A 7,187-nucleotide genomic window follows, 5' to 3' on the forward strand; every position below is an offset into this window, starting at 1 on the left:
CTGAACGGTGCCCTGCATATTTTCGTGAAAAGCTGACACTAGTTTTCTTAACTTATTTGGGCAGCCGATTCTCTCTAGTACAGCAAACAGACCGCTTCTGCTAACAAGGTCAAAGGCCTTGGTCAAATCAATAAAGTAGGGCGTCGGCGCCGTAGGCGCCATTATCCCGTTGATGGTTAGAAAGGCTGCTTTTATCCAACCACCAGGCCTGGACATGGGGCTCTTCACCCCTGTCCTGTCTGAGGCCTCCAGAGTGTCGAAGTCCGACAGAGTGTCCGAAGTCCGGAAAATCTGTTATAAGTTATAAAATGGTTTCGTTTTAATAATTTACACCTAGGATTAGAGTGGGTTCTATGACAGTGCGTGGCTCACTGCGGTCGCATAGGTTGCAGTGACCTAAGACTAATTTAACTAATAAACTAATATCTTTAAATTATATATTTAACTTAATTCAGCATTTTTTTTCATACTAATTAATTCAAATTAACAACTCTTAGCTTAGCCCTTAGGACTACATCTAGTCATCTAGATCTAGAAATCTAGACCTAGTCAAGTCAGTCTAGTCTAGTTTTAGTGTTAGACTTAGACTTTAATTAAGGCTTTAGATCTACTAATCATCTACTAATACTACTAATAATAACTAATAGTAATATTCTATATAGTTAATTATACACGTAAATATATTGATCTAGAATTAGATCTAGTCTAGGTCCATATTTTGAATTTAATAAACCATTTCATTTGATTTAATTGTCATTGTAAATTAGCTTTCAATTTAGATTTAGACATAAATTAGGCATTGTAAACCTTAAACTAGATTTAGACTAGACCCCTTTAAAAACTAAAATCAACAACAGTCATCATGAAATTGCTCTGGCTATTTATCCTAATAATTACCAAATACATACTAGCTGAACACAGAACCAGATCTACCTTAGTCAACACTAAACTTAAAAAAGAAACAACAGTCATAATCAATCATCACACTTTAGATCAAAGCAACTTAAAAAATAACCTAACATACACATCCATAACACTAAAGAAGATTACCCATCACAAATGGAAGTTCTCAATCAGACACAGCAGAAATAAATACCTATCACTGTTAATATTAATAGCAGGAGATGTAGAGTCAAATCCAGGGCCTAGATCTAAAGATAGATGCAACATCTGCAAAAAAGTATGCACCATGAAACAGAAAGCCATTCAATGTGACACCTGCGATGAATGGTACCATGCATCATGTCTCCATATGAATACACCTGTGTATTATGCCTTAGGCAACAAAGATGCATCATGGCACTGTGTACCGTGTGGGTTACCTCAGTTTACATCAGGACTGTTTGATTCCTTTGATGCAGACACTTCTAACCCCTACAACATCCTAAACACCATCCCAAACCAAACTCACCAACCACTAGCCAGATCCACTCCTGTTAAACCTAAATCTACTAAAATTAATACAACAGCCTCACTAAACAAACCTACTAAAGAAGTAACACCAAAATACCTTAAAACTTTAGTAATAAATTTTCAAAGCATTAGGAACAAAACAGCAGACTTAGAAATTTTATTAGAATGTGAGAAACCAGACATAATTGCAGGCACAGAAACTTGGCTACATCCTGAAATTTATAATGCAGAAATTTTCAATAGTAATTATGAAATTTTTAGAAAAGATAGGGCTGATAATCATGGAGGAGTTCTTTTAGCAATAAAAAACACTCTTATAGCAGAAGAAATTACCTTACCTAACTCAAAAAATATAGAATCAACATTTTGTAAAATTAATACCACCTCAACATCCCTAATAATAGGCAGCATTTACAGACCACCAAATTCTAGTTTAGAATACATGCAGGAACTATGTAATCAGATTACGACACTTAAAGAGACAAATAAAAATGCAGTTTTTTGGATTATGGGTGATTTCAACCTACCTGATATAAATTGGAAAACACTAACCATAGATAAACACCAAAACCTTAAGGACATAAATGAGCTTTTCATAGAAACTTTACACAACCTAAGTTTAGATCAAATCATTAAAAAGCCAACTAGATTAAACAACACATTAGATCTCTTCTTAACCAACAGACCTGGATTAGTAGTTGATTATGATATTATCCCTGGTCTATCAGACCATGAGATCATAAAAATACACAGTCAGATAAAAGCAGTAGCCAATACAAAACCCAAAAGAAAAATCTTACTCTGGAATAAATGTAACCTAACACAACTACACCAAGCTGCATTAAACTTTCAACAAACATTCTTATTAGAAAAAGACATTAACCAACCAGTCGATGACCTCTGGAATTTTATTAAAAACCATCTTAAAAGCATTATAGAAAATCAAATACCAACTAAATACACATCAAACAAAATAAATAAATGCTGGTTTAATAATAGACTAAAGAAGCTTTGTAAACAGAAGGAAAACCTATATAGAAAATTTAAAGAAACTAATGCAGAAAGAGTTTACAAAAAGTATATAAAAATTAAACACTTAACCCAAAAAGTAAGCAGACAGCTGCAGAGTGAATACATAAACAATGTAATATCTAAAGACAACAACAAAAACCTATGGTCATACATTAAGTCTAAGAAAATGGAAACAACAGGCGTAGCGCCATTAAAAGATGAACATAACATAATACATAATGATAATGAAACTAAAGCAAACATTCTAAACAAATACTTTGCATCAGCATTCTCAGCCCCAGGAGACAAAGACATATTACTAAATTTGAACCAAGTAGACAACATAGAAGATATAGTAGTACAAGAAAATGGAATTCAAAAACTATTAGCCAACACCAAACCAAATAAAGCTTCTGGACCTGATGGTATTCCAGCTAGATTACTCAAAGAACTAAGTAATGAGCTAGCCCCAGTGTTCAAAATACTCTTTCAGGCTTCACTTAACCAGGGCAGAGTACCAAAGGACTGGAAAGAAGCTAATGTCACCCCCCTATTTAAAAAAGGAGAAAAATCTGACCCAGGAAACTACAGACCAGTATCACTTACCAGCATCACATGTAAAATCCTAGAACACATAATATGTAGCAACATCATAAACCACTTAGACAAACATAATGTCCTCACACCATACCAACATGGCTTTAGGAAATATAGATCATGTGAAACACAACTAATAGGACTAATTGATGATTTTTCAAAAGGTTTAGATAATAGTGAACAAATAGATGCTATCTTACTAGATTTTTCTAAGGCTTTTGACAAAGTTCACCACCATAGTTTGCTTAAAAAATTAAAATATTTCGGCATTAATGGTCCACTGCATCAGTGGATTAAAGACTTTCTGATAGGGAGAGAACAAACTGTAATAATAAATGGCTCTAAATCAACACCGATAACAGTAAACTCAGGAGTACCTCAAGGAACAGTCTTGGGTCCACTACTATTTTTAATTTACATAAATGATTTACCAAATTGCATTAGTTCAGGAACAAAAGTCAGATTATTTGCAGACGATTGCATAATATATAGAACAATAAAAACAACACAAGACACAGATATTTTACAAAGAGAATTAGATGAATTACAGAAATGGGAATCAAATTGGAGCATGTCTTTCCACCCAGAAAAATGTCAGTTGTTAAGAGTAACAAAAAAACTAAAACAAATTAATTCCACTTATCTTATTCATGGCAAACCAGTAACACAGACTAAAAACGCAAAATACCTAGGTGTTATAATAAATGAAAAACTGTCATGGAATCCACATATTGATGAAACTACAAAAAAATCAAACAAAGCATTAGGATTTATTAAAAGAAATTTCTATAAATCAAATAAGAACATAAAACTAAAATGTTATTTAACCTTGGTTAGGCCAATAATAGAATATGCATCCTCTGTTTGGGACCCCTCAACTCAAGAAAACATTAAGAAACTAGAACAGACACAAAATAGAGCAGTGCGATTCATAACAAACGAATATTCACATTTGACTAGAGTAACACCTTTAGTAAAATCACTAAATTTAGAAAGCCTTCAGGACAGAAGGCTCAAAAGTAAAGTAGCAATCATACATAAAACACTGAACCATAATCTTCAAATACAAAAACAAAATTTAATAAAATACTCTGAAAGACACAAAGATAAAGGCACATTCCTCGTCCCATATGCTAGGACAAATTTGTACAAATACTCCTTCTTCCCTAGTGCTATTAGAGCATGGAATGGGTTGCCTGAGCTAGCCAGGAAAACCAGTGACTTGGCAGAATTTAAGTCATTGGTTAATATGCATGACTAAATGCATGACGCGTAGGACGTAATCATCTTCTTTTTTGAAGTAACGTCTGTATTATATAAGAAGAAGATAAGATAAGACAGGCTCTGAAAAATATCGGCGTATGCTACTCACTATATAATAATAAACTTTTTTTTTCTTTTTTACATAAATTAATTACCCTTTTTAACATCGTTTACCGTACTTTCAAAATACAGCAAGAGAAATAAATAAATAGAAATCGCTATATGACAAGCGTGAGAGACATAAAACGCTTGGGCTTGTGATAGCTACATATAAAGAGGCTCGGGGTTCTCAACATCGGACTCAGAGTTGTGCTTACTGAGCAACTAAAAGCATTACTGAAAACATTTTCCCTGGATACCTCCCCCCCCCCCCCCCCAAGTAATCCTGAAAACAGATTGGACCATAGCGCTCTGAGCATGCTATAAGCATGAAAAATGATCTTTATGAAAATAAAAACTATTTAAAATAATATATATGGAATCTGGTCTAGCAATTCATAAAAGCTATTTTTTTTTAAATCTCAATCCAGATCTTGTCCTATAAAATACAGACGTAGGTAATTCACAAAAAAAAAAAAAGAATTTACTCAGAGATTGTAATAATTCATAATTCAGTGACAATGAAAAGTAACATCTATTTAGCACACACACAAAAATTGATTGCAATATCTTTAAAAAAAAAAAAAAAACTATTTTATTGTGGTCTAAATTATTGTGTCTAACATTAATACATCTGTACATAATGGGTGTTTCTCATTTTTAGTTGGCAGCACTTAATGATGCCAAAATTATTTTTGATAAACAAATCTGGATTTATTTTTGGCCAGGAAGAGACAACAAGGAATGTCGCGAAAAATAATTTTTGACGCTCACATTCATGATTACCAATTGAGAACTCTTCTACTTTTTCAAAATATATTCTAGAGCAGACTATTGAATTAATATAATTATAGATAGATTATAATAATAGGACTAGTCACTAGATTATGATTATCACTAGCACTAGATTCTAGATCTACTACTCAGATCTAGACTCTAGAGTGACTCTAGACCTAGTCTACTCTAGTAGTAGTCTCTAGTATCATCAAGTACTAGTAGATCGTCTAGGTATACTATACTTAGACTATAGGCCTACTAAGTCTAATAGTTATAACAAAACTAAATGGTTAGATCTATCTATATTATTTTCTATATCTCTAATTCTAGCTAGGCCTTCTTTTCTAACACTTTTACTAGTCACTCACTAGATCTAGAGTTTATAAATACTTGACTTGTATTATTGTACTAATTGTAGTTATACTACTTACTAGTAGTACTAGTAATACTAATAGTTTATAAACTAGTAGATTTAACTAATTAAGTAGATCTAGAGTAATCTAGACTAGCCTCTATGTTAAGCCTAAGCCCAGTCGCCAACATTTTTTGGTAATAGTTTGTAATAGTAAGACCTAGTGAGTAGTGTCCTAGCAATAGCATAAAGATTATTCATAGATATAAATATAATATTATAATAGTCAAGGACTAAACCTATTTTAAAGCCTAAGCTAAATCTATATAGAATATATTTATACTCTTTACTAGCCCTTACTATACTTATTAATAAGGCTAAACTTTAGATCTAAAAAAATAATAAGTCATCATTTATATTGATAATATAAAATACAGATTTTTACTAAACACATGTTGACATTTCTTTAAGTCTTAAACTTAAACAGGGCCGGTCCTAATGATTGCGGGGCCCTATGTGAAACTGATTGCGCGGGGCCTAGTCTGGGTGGGAATAAGGATAATAAGTGAAAATTAAGATATTTCGTATTTTAAAAAAATTCGACTTTGAATTTTATTAAATCTTTACTAAGTACAAGATTACGATCAAATTAACTTTACTTTACGAACTTTGCAACCTATGGCATATTAAAATGCCAGTCACTCTATTAAAGTAAATAAAGTATGGAAACTTCTGATTAAAGTGAAAATTTGCCTGATTATTACATTTTAGTACATGAAAGCTGACAATGTCTTATTTCGTTTATCGCGCGTAGGATTAGCTTTTTCGGAATGAATGACACCCACAATTTTGTCTATTTTTCAGGAGATTTTTATGAGATTTCCAGGTTTTATATATACCGATATATGTATATATATTGCAATTTAACTATTACACCTAGAATTAGCACGAAGCCTATGAAAGTGCAGGGCCCACTGCGACCGCATAGGTTGCAGTGGCTTAAGACCGGCCCTGGTCTTATATATATTAGATTGCCTAGACCTAGAGTAGAGTAATTTATTATTATTAAGAACAATAAGAGTTAGATGTTGATGTTAGATCAGATAATCAGTATAACATATATAATATATATATATATAACCACTAGTTCTATATATGTATACATAATTAAGTATAAATGTTAATAAATAAATTTTTTAAAATCTATTTTACAGAAAACATATATGACATGTGGCATACAGACAAGTTTACTAGATGGATCTTTCATCATTTTGGAAATACAATATTCCCTGTGAAACAAATCACAGAAACATTCTACAGTTTTATTTTATATAATAAATACCAATAAATGTAAATACAAAATCACATTTTAATAGAGTTCTTCTCATTATACACACAACATTATTTTAGTATGTTCCTTTTCACTTGCTAGGTTTAGACAAAGTTTCGAATCAGGATTTAATATTATTAAGTCATAGCAGTGGTCAATGTTTGAACCTGAGACCACAGAGAAGACAGTTCGGAATGCAAACCACACAACTTTCTGCGTTTCAAAACCTATTCAAATTTTGATCATTTTTATGTTAATGCAGATCTGAATGTCCATTGCAATGATGACTTGATCTGTAAAGGGGTTACATTTTTAAAAAATAAGTTGGATCTCATTCTTCGAATG

At 32.1% G+C, this 7,187-nt stretch overlaps 1 long non-coding RNA gene across 1 annotated transcript; it reads left to right on the plus strand.

Annotated features, from left to right (window-relative positions):
• Positions 1-4,981: 4,981 nt before the first annotated feature.
• Positions 4,982-6,879, plus strand: LOC129923690 (uncharacterized). The gene is made up of 2 exons (XR_008775690.1): positions 4,982-5,391; positions 6,727-6,879. It is a non-coding gene; the product is annotated as an uncharacterized LOC129923690 (long non-coding RNA).
• Positions 6,880-7,187: the final 308 nt, after the last annotated feature.

Source organism: Biomphalaria glabrata, chromosome 17, assembly GCF_947242115.1.
Source record: "Biomphalaria glabrata chromosome 17, xgBioGlab47.1, whole genome shotgun sequence".
NCBI lineage: Eukaryota > Metazoa > Mollusca > Gastropoda > Planorbidae > Biomphalaria > Biomphalaria glabrata.